General features: G+C 47.3%; 1 protein-coding gene across 2 annotated transcripts in view; it reads right to left on the bottom strand.

Annotated features, from left to right (window-relative positions):
* Positions 1 to 160, bottom strand: part of JAKMIP2 (janus kinase and microtubule interacting protein 2) — a 230115-nt gene extending 229955 nt beyond the window's left edge. For both annotated transcript variants that reach the window (XM_049786880.1, XM_049786881.1), the window contains exon 1: positions 91 to 160. The gene's annotated coding sequence lies outside the window, so the exon portion shown is untranslated. The remainder of the gene's footprint in view (positions 1 to 90) is intronic.
* Between the last annotated feature and the right edge of the window lie 12921 nt (positions 161 to 13081).

Below are 13081 nucleotides of genomic sequence, written 5' to 3'. Positions count from 1 at the left end.
GCCTCGGCGCGGCCTCGAGATGCGCAGCCCGCCTCCCGCGCGGGAGCTCCCCGCCCGCCCGCCGGCCCGGCCCAGCCCCGCGGCCCTCACCTGCGGGAGAGCCCGAGCGGCGGCCGCGGGGAGGCCCGGCGCCGCGGGCGTCCATGTTCGGGCGAGCGGCCGCCCCGCCCCGCTCGTCGGCGGCCCGCGCGGTCCCCGCTCCGCCGAAGCTCCCGAGCCGCGTGGCGTCGCCGGTCCGGCCCGCTAGCGCTCGAGCAGCCGCGGCCGTGCGGGCGAGCGGGCCGGCAGCATCCCCCGGGGCTGCTCCCGAGGACGGACGGACCGGCGGGCGACGCGATGGGGTGAGCCGACGCCGACGCCGACGCCGCCGCGCCCCTCCCCGCTCCGCCCCTGCGGCGCCCCAGCCGGTTGCGGGGCGACGGCCAATGGGCGCGGGCGAGCGGCGGGGCTGGGCTCTCGCGCTCTCGCGCCCGCGCCCGCGCTCGCTCTCTTCCCTCCCGCGCGCTCCGGCCTCGGCCGGGCCCGGAGCAGAACCGTCCGTCGGCCTCGCCGGCCCCGAGCCGCCCCGCCGAGGACGGCCCGGCCGAGGAAGCCGGCGCCGGAGTCCCCGGAGCGGAGCCCGAGCGGGAGCCGGGTCGGACACGCACCCGCGCCCGCAGTCTCGGCAGCCAGCACCAGCCGCTGGACAGCTCCGGCCTCCGGGAAGGAAAGCGCCGCCCACGGCAGCCCGGTGCCCCGCTCCGACTCGAGCTCGCGCACCGCCTTGCGGAATCTCCAGGCCGGTGCGGTCCCGCTCGGGGTCACGGCGGAGGGCCCGAAAGGGAGCCCGGGTCCACGGCGTGCCGTCCCAGGGGCGTCCCCGTCTGCCAATGCCGGACGACAGTCATCTCCGGCACCGGCGTAAAGATGGACCTCAGGCACCAAAGGCGCTTCCACGGAGGCAGCGTGCCACAGCTGTGGGCAGCTCTGAGCGACCATCCAGGCAGCCACTTTCCATCCCGGGACGAGGACACCGCCACGGCCCAATCACATCCCTGCCAAAATAAGATCAGAAAGAGATAGAGCTGACACCGGAGCAGACAAAGACAGCTGTGGGCGAGGCCCTGTGACAGGGAAAGTTCTCTAGAGAACATGCCACTTGAGGATGGGGTAGAATCTCAAAAGAATCTCCTCAGATAGCATCCTTTCTATTTCAGAATAAGATTATTTTAATGGTATTATTGAGGCATAATTAAAATCTGACTCCTAACACGTAACAATTAACAATGTTAATTGGCTTTCCTTCCTGACCCTTACATTTTCCACCATGTCCCCGCGAAATGGACACTCTTTCTTTTACCCATTTCAAGGTACAGGTTCAAATGGGATTACTACAATCAGAATCTCTTTTACCCATTTCAAGGTACACGTTCAAATGGGGTTTCTACAATCAGAATTTCTTTTACCCATTTCAAGGTACACGTTCAAATGGGGTTCCTACAATCAGAATTTCTTTTACCCATTTCAAGGTACACGTTCAAATGGGGTTCCTACAATCAGAATTTCTTTTACCTATTTCAAGGTACACGTTCAAATGGGGTTCCTACAATCAGAATTTCTTTTACCCATTTCAAGGTACACGTTCAAATGGGGTTCCTACAATCAGAATTTCTTTTACCCATTTCAAGGTACACGTTCAAATGGGGTTCCTACAATCAGAATTTGGAGACCAGGAATCCATTTTTGCTGCCAGTTTTACTCTAGGTCTGATCTGAGACATGTTCATAAGTTCCCTGAACCATATTTTTCATTTACAAAACGATCATAGAGCCTTGTCTTTTCTGATCATTAAAGGACAAGGTTTCTCTTAAACATTACTGCCATGCCTAGCACATAACAAATATTCAATAAATGTTAGCTATGATTATTTGTCATACACTCTTACCAAATTACTATTAAACTAGGAAAAAACTTTTTCTTGCAAGAGGTCGCTATAGACCTTATTCTTTTTTTTTTCCTTTTTTCTGTGGTTTTGGGGCCACACCCAGTGATGCTCAAAACTCACTCTTGGCTCTGTGCTCTGGATTGCAACCCGAAGACCTCAAGAGACTACTTGAGGTGCCGGGGTTGAACCCAGGCCAACTGCAAAACAGCCAAGGACTCTACGGGTTATACTATCTCTCTGACCTGACTATAACCCTTATTCTAACAAAATTAGCATGAAGGTAATTAGGTGGTTAAGGAAAGGGTACTATACATCTTCAACATTGCGTTTTGATCCCCTCCAAAAAAAATTTCGCCCACTTCCTTGACTTCTCACTTACTTCATTCAGCTCCCTATAAATGTTGCTCTGTACCACAACACAATGTTGCTATGATGTCACTTATTTTTTGGCTCGCTGTATTTAATCTTTTTTTCATGAAGAAGGTCATGTAGTAAGTCGAGAAGAAAATTCCAGGCAGTAGAATTCCAGATACATTCAATTCTAGTCTTGAGAGGGAGTACTTATTTCATTTTAAGCGTGAAAATCTGAATTCAGGCGAATAATTCTAGTTTTCTGTCCTCTCATTAATACAAGCAGAGTAAACACAAAGATAAAAAGTTGTTAAATGTTCCTTGTTTGAACAATTCCCCCAAGTGAAACATTAAAACACCATGCTGTAGGCGGCTTCTTACCTATAGCCATCAGTGAGATTTCAGTGAATCCACTTTAGGGAGAGAGGGTTGCACGGACGGTGAAATATGAAATATGAAATAAATGAAACCACACAGAGAATGTGGGGTCAACACGTTTCTGGCAGGAGTGTGACAAGTTTAATTTTTTGAGCAGGGGAATTTATAGGGGTAAAATTAGCCACAGGTGAAGAATAATTGTAATCACAAAGCCTAGTATAACAATAACAATACCTAAGCTATAATTGTGACTAAAAATTCTAAGTTACAAGAGAGAAGGTCACAACTCAAGGTAACTCCTTGCAAGCTTACTTTAAATGCAAAATCAGGATTAGGAAGAAGTAGGAAATATCTAGAAACTTGATCTTTCTAGGCTGAACTCTCTAGTTTTAGAGGTTAAGTGAAGGGAGGAATCAAATCCCCAAGAATGAGCTTCCCTATTTCTAAAAAAGGGCCAATAGTCAAGATCTGCATTTTGGTTATGACCTTGATTACCAGAAACTGCAGTTACAAAAGAGAAAAATTGTCTTTGCTTTTAGGGCTGACTATATCCAGAAAAAGGGGTTCTCAAATAAACTTTGGTGCTGGAATTTCCGCGCCAAATTATTTGATAGAGGCTATAATTTTGCGTGATATATACAAAGGAGAGATAGTCAAATACTGGCTGAAAATGTAATGCCAGGCGTCTCTTTGGAAATTCCTCAACCATCCACGCAGGGGAAAAAGGCGTCCACAGCAGGCCTTTTGAGGAACCCCATGGGGGTTAAATTAGTTCTACCCCCCAGGAAAATCTGAGGATACATCTGGTGGGCTGAGCCCCCTAATAGCTTAGGTATGCCCTGGCAAAACCATTTTCTGATTTTTTGCCAGATTAATATGGCATTATTATCATTATTTAATAAAATTGTTATTGAAGGGGCTGGAGCAGTGGTGCAGCGGTAGGGCAACAGTAGGGCATTTGCCTTGCAGCAGCTGACCTAGAATGGACCTTAGTTCAATCTCCTGGAGTCCCATATGTTTCCCCAACTCAGGAGCTATTTCTGAGCTCATAGCCAGGAGTAACCCCTGAGCATCACCGGGTGTGGCCCAAAAACCAAAAAAAATTGTTATTGAAATATTTTTCTTGATGTGTATTATTACATTATTTTTTAATTTTTATTTACTCTAAAATAATTTTCCTAACTTTAGGAAAACATAAAACAGGCATGATAAAGAGAAAATACACATAGAAAAAAACTTTTCTTAGGGGGCGAAGGTCACACCCGGCAGCGCTCAGGGGCTATTCCTTGCTCTACAGTCAGAAATCACCCCGGGCAGGCTTGGGGGACCATATAGGATGCTGGGACTCGAACCACTGTTCTTCTGCATGCAAGGTAAATGCCTTACCGCTGTGCTATCTCTCTGGCCCCAGAAACATTTAAAAATTATATTTATACCTATCTTTATATATATATATATATATATACATATATATATATGTGCAACCTCCCATGGGGGTCCCCCGACCCGCGGGGGTGTGGAGATGAAGGTTGCAAGTTATTTGTGGGTTTGCCCGAGCAGAACCGACCTGTAAAGAAGAACTTGAGAAGTTAGTAAGAGAAGCCCTCAAGACTGCACATGCTGTTCAAAAGGGATTTATTGTCAGGGGGAATCAGCTTTTAAGGGCTGAAATACGTCAGAAGGTGTTACAAGTTTTCCACCAATCACAGTTACAAGCATTCATTAGCATAAGCTGGGGCAGGTAATAGGGAGGGGCAAAGAGGTAGAGAGCACGTTTTACCTGAAGGCATAAGATTCAAACAGAGTTCTATAAATTATACTCAACAAGCATAAATAGAACATCAGCTGTAATCCTTTAGCTAACACAAAGGCAAGTTGCTCTATATTTTTCTTTCTGGCTGGATGTATTGGGCTGCTTTGAATTACTTTAGTATTTGTCTATTTCCTTTGTTCTCAAGGCATGGGCGCCTTTGGTGACGTGGGTGACCAGATTAGGAATTACTGAGGTGTCCTATGTTCTAGGTTTCATCAGCTAGGCTCCCCACAGTTCCCCCTTTACTGTAATAACAAAAGAAGAGCAAAATGGGTGAAGTACCTGTCTTAGATTGTTTGGTGGGCTTCCAGTTCTGGACATGGCAACAAGAGACCAAATTAAAAGTTTTTTGCGCGCAAAATATTAGGAATGCATGTTTGCACCCAGACACTGGCACCAAACTATCCCCATCATGAGCATCTCCACAGCCAGGAGCAGAGCAAGCAGGGGCATTTAGCCAGATAATCAAAACTCCTTAAAGCTCAGAGGTTTATCCATGGCTTCAAGTCCTTCGGGGTGCATTTAAGAGAGCCACTGATATTGGACCTATACTGAACATTAGGGCAATCTCAGTAACCGGATTCTTAACAAAACTTGTGAGGCGACAGAATGCCTAGGGGCCAAAGGAAAAAGTAGCAAAAAGCCAATGAAAGGACCAAATTAGGCAGCAGCTTGGACATCCAGGATGAGGTAGAGGACCAATTTTTATATCAGGACTCATCTTAATCCCTCTATTTCTATCCTCTAGACTTTCTTCCACAAGTGTAATGCTATTTTTAACTAAGCCGAGTTTATTTTTTAAAAGTAACATTCTGCTATAAAGATGACACAAATTTCCCCCTCCCTCAAAAAAAAATGTCAAATTTAAACCACAGCAGTTTTTCTGCACTATTAGTGCTAGGGATTCAACAGTTAAGTAGTGAAAACTCCTTTTAAGTTTGTAAACATTTCTATCAACAGTTATAAGGCATTAACAGATTCTAGAGTATGAACCAATGAATAAATTTCTGTGCTCACACCAATCACACCCAGGCCTCTCAATAAGGCTGGGGTGAAGGCAGTGTCTGATTTTATACTGCAGCGGGAGAGAGACACAAGGTTATATTTAAGAGGTAATAAGGCAATTTTTGATCTAACAGTCAATTTAGGCATTAAAACAACCAAAAACAGTAGTCCTAGGACTAAAGAAACAAATGTAAAACAATGGGGGACATAAACCAGTGAAACAGGCAAAAAATGTTAAATTGGGGGCAATCATGAACTGAAAGGAGAAATCAACGACAAGAATTTGATTACAATTTTCAATAGGGGGAATCATATTGGGTACCAAAGGGCAAAGTTCAGGTCCCACCACTAGTTTCAAAGTTATGCTATGTTGTTGAGGCTTCATACCACATCGCAGAAGGTTGGTATCGTTGGTGAAGTGAGGCAGTTCAAGGCAGCAATTTAGGACGGTGAGATGGGTGAGTAGCAGGTACTGGAGGGTGTCTGGGCGGAGGCGTTGATCATGACAAGGATGAGCTGAGAAGAGGAGGGGGGTCCGGAGGACAGCATGGGCTGGAAGGGTGGGGAAGCAGGCAGAGTTCTGAAGAGCTCAGGGTGTGGGAGAGGTTGAGCTGACATTCACGGATGCCAGGAAGATCGCCGGATGCCCAAGGTTCTTTGTAGGTTCCAATTTTATGAGACACTGTAATCCAATTCGTGTTGGTGGTGGTTGCACAACTCCAAGATTTTCAAACAAAAAATACTTGAGTGATTGCCGCACTTGGAATGAAGTGAGTGATCACGGTGGTGTCCGGGACAAGCATAAAAGAGACAGTGAAAAAAAAATTCTCTAAAGGTAGGCAGGTCACAGCGGGGGACGTTGGCTCTCTCGTCAAGGTGGTTATCGCCAGTGTGTCCTGGGGAATGGGTGAATGGGCCAGGTCGTGGCAAAAATTGATTGGGGGTGGCTCACTCTTCCTCAGCACCCATGGCGAGAGCACAAAGGGCTACTTAAGGATGGGTCAGGGGGTGGAGTGGGGTGGGAGGGGAGTTGACTATGTCTCCGGCACCATTGTAGAACTAAAAGTCAAAAGGGGAGGGGAAGGAACCAGGGGTGTTGTCATCGTCTTGCAAGGGAGAGTCAAGAGGAGCGTGGAGAGGGAGAGTTTTTGAGGTGCTGCGGCAAGGATTGTCAGCCAGTGGTGTCCTTGGGGGAGTGTTGTCGGAAGCGGCACCTGAAAGGAAAACAGAAGAATCCTCAGGGGCATTACCCCTGGGAGGGTTATGGAGTTTGACCAGCCTATCTGGAAGCCAGCGCGTTTCAGAGGTGGTTGGGTTGTAAACACAGGCGTGACCTTTGCCCCATATGAGAAGAGGGTGTGGGCCAAGCCATTGTCCTGTACGGACATCTTTCCAAAGCACTTGCTGAAAATTCTCACGAGTGGAGGGGTGCCAGAGTCGATCAGCTCTGAACGGCTGCTGGAATCCAAGGAGAGAAAATTGAGCACGAAGAGTGCATGATTCAAAAGCAGGCGGTGTTTGCCTTTGCGAGAGTACAAATTCTCGCTTTCTGAAGTGAGTTTAAAAAGTGTATTTTTCAAAGTTTGATTAGCTCTTTCAACAATGCCTTGGCCTTGAGGGTTTAGGGGAATTCCTGTTTTAAGGGTGATACCAAATTTTGCACAAAAATCCTTGAATTTGGAACTAATATACCCTGGACCGTTATCAGTCTTAATGACCGTAGGGACAGAAACAATAGTAAAGCAATGTAAAAGATGAGCAATGACATCCTTGGTGGCTTCTCTTGTTTGGAGAGAGGCACAAATAAAACCACTATACGTATCTACTGTAACATGAATATACTTAAGATTGCCAAAGGCAGAATAATGAGTAACATCCATTTGCCAGAGTTCTCCAGGTGTAAGGCCACGAGGATTAACTCCAGTGTGAGGTTCAGGCAAGAGGGAAAGGCAAGCTTTGCATGACTTAACAATTTCTCGAGCCTGTTCACGGGTGACAGAATATTTTAACCTAAGCGTTTGCGCATTAAGGTGGTGTAGCTTATGGGCTTGTTGCGCCAACTGTAAAGAGTCAGGCTGATTAAAGACAGGTAAAAGACGGGTAGCCTGGTCAACTGAGTCATTGCCCTCAGCCAAAGGGCCAGGGAGGCCAGTGTGAGCTCTAATGTGGGCAACAAAAAATGGATTGGTGCGCAGCAAAAGGAGTTCTTGAATTCTAGAAAAAAGAACAGTTGCAGGGGTGGAAGGCTTTATATAAGGAACTGTTTCCAACAGGGGAAGGGAAGCTGCAATATAGCAGCTATCAGTGTACAAGTTAAAGGGCTCTGGGACAAGCTGAAAAACCCTGAGGACAGCGGCAAGCTCTACAAGCTGGGCTGAAGTATACTGGGTGGGGACCTGGTGAACAATGCCATTGACCTTGAATGTGGCCATGCTGTTAGAACTGCTGTCTGTGAAAACTAGTGAGGCATTAGAAATAGGTTGAAATTTAGTAAGTTTAGGAAAAACTACTGGGTGAAGGCGCAAAAATTGAAGCAATTTATTAGGTGGATAATGATTATCTAGAGTTCCTGAAAAACCTGTTACAAAAATAACCCAATCTTGTTGATTTTCCATGAGCCATTGCAATTCAGGTTTCGTATAGGGAATAATCGCCTTGGTGGGTTGGCGGCCAAAAAGTTTTAGAGAGGCTGTGCAGCCTTGCATCAAAAGCCGCACCACTAGGTGGGGGGGGGGTAGGTGGCTAAAACTTTATTGGGGAAGGAAGGCAAATGGATCCAGTAAAGTGGGGCGAACTGCCACAAAACAGCTGTGGGTGCAATGGCAGTAGGGCAAATAATGAGGAAAAGGGGGTGAGAGGGCTCATAATAAGTAATAAACTGATTTTGAATGGCGGTGTTAACAATGAAAGGGCTTTGGAAGCCTCAGGGGTAAGTTGGCGCGAGCTGGTGGGATTAGAATCGCCCTGAAGGATGTCAAAAAGTGGCTTCAGGTCACCCGTGGAGACCTGTAGGTAAGGTCTCAGCCATGTGATGTCACCCAAGAGGCGTTGGAAATCATTAAGGGTTTTTAGGTGGTGGGTGCGAAGTTGTACTTTCTGGGTGCGAACCTGATTGGGAAGCAGTTCAAATCCAAGAAAAAGTTGGGGGGGGGGTGAATTTGGACCTTGTCCTCAGAAATTTTAAATCTGCGATGTTGCAGAGCAAAAACGAGTTCTTTTGCAGTGTGTAGGACAAGTGAATCATCAGCACAAGCTAACAGAATATCATCCATAAAATGAATGATATAAACTGAGGGGTAAAGGATTCGAAACAGATCTATAATGGATGCTACATATTTTTGACAGAGCGTGGGGCTGTTAGCCATACCTTGGGGGAGGACCTTCCACTGGTATCTAGGGTTGGGGCCCACGCAATTAGTTAGAGGTACCGAAAAGGCAAAACGCTTACAGTTTTCAGGATGCAGGGGGATGGAAAAAAAAAAAACAATCTTTAAGATCCAAAACAATTTTATAGCTTCCTTTGGGTACAGCTGAGGGGCAAGGAAGCCCAGGCTGAGTAGCCCCCATAGGCACCATGGTTTTATTAATTTCTCTAAGATCATGTAAAAGTCTCCATTTGCCTGATTTTTTTCTAATAACAAAGATAGGGGTGTTCCACGGGGAGGTGGAAGATTCTATGTGGCCAGCATTAAGTTGCTCCTGCACAAGTTGCTGAGCCGCAGCCAATTTTTCTTTGGTTAGGGGCCACTGCCCAACCCAGACAGGTTTATCATCAAGCCAAGTTATTTTATCTGCCGGGGGTGCAGGAGAGGCAGTGACCTCTACTGAAAATTTTGAGCAGGGGGTGAAAAACCTAATCCAGCCCTATCTAATTTTTGCGAAGGGGTAATGGGTTGAGTGATACCTTGTAAATGTTTGCCCAGGCCTTTGGAGGGTGTGTAGCCCTGTTGTAGCATTTGCTGTAATGCAACAGGATTTTTACACTTTATAACATAAACACACATTTGTTCCATAATGTCCCGACCCCAAAGATTAATGGGTAAGTCGGGAATAATGTAAGGACGGACGAGACCTGTGTCACCATCCTCATCCTGCCAAACTAGTTTGTTGGCACTGACAAGAACTCTTTTGACAGAGCCAGCTATACCTGAAACATTGTCAAAGGTGGAAGCAGTGGGCCAGTCAGGAGGCCAATCTAGGGGAGAAAAGCAAGTGGTGTCTGCACCAGTGTCTAGGAGGCCTGTGAATTGTTTACCCGAGATGGTAAGGGTTAAAGGCGGGCGAATGCAGCACATGGCGCGCACCCAAAAAATGTCAGAGGAGCCGGGGGAGGTAGACCCGCGACTGTGGGAGAGGGCGGGAAACTGCACATTCATAGGGAGAGGTAAGGCCTGAGCAATGTTCTGGCCAGGAGCAATTTGAACTGGGTGGTAGGGGGCGACAGCCAATAGCATAATCTCTCCAGTGTAGTCATTGTCCACCAGAGAGGGTTGTACTATGAGGCCTTTCACTGTGGCAGAGGCTCTGCCAATAATCATAAAAAAGGTGTTTGGAGGTGGGGGTCCAAAAATACCTGTTCGAATAATCTGAACACCGTCCTCGGGGGTTAATAACTTTGGGGCTGCTGCACTGAGGTCCAGGCCGGCACTCCCTGGGGAGGCCCTGACAAGGGAGGTTGCTTGGGGGGCAACATACCGTTTGGCACCAGCGATTGAACCTCGGGAGCTGAAGTCTGAGAGAGTGCCGCAAACTGGGGCTACTGTGAGAAGGCTGGCTGCGGTGGATTGTGCCGGCTGGTCCCCGTGGCCAGCTGGAAGGCAATGTGTTTTGGGGCCCGTGGCTGGCCCCGAGGCCCGTTTCCCTGCACCGGTGGTAGTTGTGGTAGTGTGTTCCCTTCTAAATCAATCACTGAGCAGCAGGTTGAAACCCAATGCCTGCCGCGGCGGCAGCGGGGACAAAGAGAAGGGCGGGGATTAGTGTTACCTGCTTGTAACACTGGGGTCTGCCGCTGTGGACAGCGGGAGGCAAAATGGCCGGGAGCACCACATTGAAAGCAGGTTTTTCCTTTGTTCTGGCCTTGAAAGGCAGCAAGGGCTTTGGCGATCTTATGAACAAAGGGGTCTGCCTCACGGCAGAGGTTTATCATATCATGCAAGGATTTTCCTTTCAGGTTGTTCCTAAGTATACTTTTACAGGTATCATTAGCATTCTCAAAGGCTAGTTATTTTACCAGAGTACTATCAGCGTCTGTGGCGGTGACGCCCAGGACACGCTCCACAGTCTCTGAAAGGCGGGCAATAAAAGAATTGTATGGTTCATCTGGGCCCTGCACTATCTGAGAGAGCGGGGCAGTAGAGGTACCAGCCCGGGGAAGGGACTTCCAAGCTCGTAGGGCAGCGAGAGCCGTGTTTGCAAGCAAGCTTCTAGGGAGTTTACACTGTTCTTTGAGGACGTGATATGGGGGTATTCCTGCTATGCGGGCATAAAGGTCATCATTTCCTGCAGCAATACCCTGACATCTTAATAGGAAATCAGCTTCCCATGAAACATAAACATTATTTTTCAAAGCAGTTCTAACAATATCTCGCCACTCGGCTGGCAGAACAGCGCTGCCGCCACTGATAGATTCAAGGCAAGACAAGGTATATGGAGCATGCAGGCCATAGGAGGTGACTGCAGTAAAAAGTTCTTTGAGGTCTTTTCTGTCGAGGGCCTTGTATTGCCGCAGTTGTAGGCAGATAGGGACTTCAGGGATGTCAGGGGGTTCAGCTTGATCAGGACTATGGTCCAGGGAGCCATTGTCGGGCTGGGCTGGGTGTTGGGGGGCTCTGGCAGCTGGAATTGGAGCTGCTGAAGTGGCAGCAGCAGCAGCTGCGGCTGCTTCTTGCCTGGCCTGCGCCCTCGTGCGGGGTCTGCCGAGGGGTAAAGAGGGGAGTTCACCCTCCTCCTCCCAGTCCTCCCCGTCAGGGCCATGGACGGGGAACAAAAATTGTGGAGATGATGGATCTGTAGCTTGAAGCTGGGCAATTTGCTGTCTGAGCTGTCGAATCTCTATCAATAAAGGATTATCGGGTTCTGGAAGAGGCACTTTAATGGGCGCGGGCAAATCAAACAGGGGAGGCTGTGAGGGGAGAGAGGTTGCATGCCCATGGTGGGCAGCAGTTTCTTCCTCCAACTCGGTTTCTTCCTCTGGGTCCAGCTTTTCCTCAGGGGGCTCTGAGGCTGCTGCCCGCAGAGAGGGATAAAGAGTTTTTTGCATAAGAGAAGGTTCCTCGGCGGGGGGAAGGGAGAAAGGGAATCAATATGCAAAAATGAACTGGAGCGGGAACTAGGGCCAGAGCATTGTCTGGAGACGTGCTCCAAATGTTCCTGGGCGTCTTTCACAATTTGCAAGCTCTTAGGGTCAAAAGCAGATTTTACTATGATGCTTTTGAGGAGATCCCAATATTGTTGTATAATCTCTTTCTCGGACTCACTGCCATGTGTGCTAAAATGATTAGAGAGTTCTGCCCCGACTAGATCCCAAGTACTGGAAACTATTTTTGGGCAAGTAATAGCAAACCAAGGACAAATATTATTAACAAACATTAAAAATTTCAACAAATATTTCTCTTCAATTACTAGATTTCTACTTCTAAGTACTTCTTGTATACCTTTAATAAATTTTGCTCCTTTGCTCAGGCTGGTCCCCATTTTTACTCTGGGACTGTAATGGGGTGGCGGTTTTCACCTAGGCATTAGACTACTAAATTACGTTGCTTTAATTTACTTTACCTGACGTAATTTAGCTCCGGACTCGTCGCACTCTGCCACCTGGTCGTATTCTGTAACTCGAGCTTCCACGTGGGCGCCACCTGCAACCTCCCGTGGGAGACCCCCGACCCGCGGGGGTGTGGAGATGAAGGTTGCTAGTTATTCGTGGGTTTGCCCGAGCAGAACCGACCTGTAAAGAAGAACTTGAGAAGTTAGTAAGAGAAGCCCTCAAGACTGCACATGCTGTTCAAAAGGGATTTATTGTCAGGGGGAATCAGCTTTTAAGGGCTGAAATACGTCAGAAGGTGTTACAAGTTTTCCACCAATCACAGTTACAAGCATTCATTAGCATAAGCTGGGGCAGGTAATAGGGAGGGGCAAAGAGGTAGAGAGCACGTTTTACCTGAAGGCATAAGATTCAAACAGAGTTCTATAAATTATACTCAACAAGCATAAATAGAACATCAGCTGTAATCCTTTAGCTAACACAAAGGCAAGTTGCTCTATATTTTTCTTTCTGGCTGGATGTATTGGGCTGCTTTGAATTACTTTAGTATTTGTCTATTTCCTTTGTTCTCAAGGCATGGGCGCCTTTGGTGACGTGGGTGACCAGATTAGGAATTACTGAGGTGTCCTATGTTCTAGGTTTCATCAGCTAGGCTCCCCACATATATGTTTATATATATATATATTATATATATATATATATATATATATATATATATATATATATGTTTTTGTATCACTCCTGGTTGTGCTCAGGAAAATTCATGTAGGTTCTGAGTATTGAACTCAGGTGTATTACATGTAAAGCAGACACCTTACCTACTATAATATCTCTTGGGTCCCAAAGTAAT

Source organism: Suncus etruscus, chromosome 14 (assembly GCF_024139225.1).
Source record: "Suncus etruscus isolate mSunEtr1 chromosome 14, mSunEtr1.pri.cur, whole genome shotgun sequence".
Lineage (NCBI taxonomy): Eukaryota > Metazoa > Chordata > Mammalia > Eulipotyphla > Soricidae > Suncus > Suncus etruscus.
This window is presented reverse-complemented; position numbering and strand designations above follow the sequence as displayed.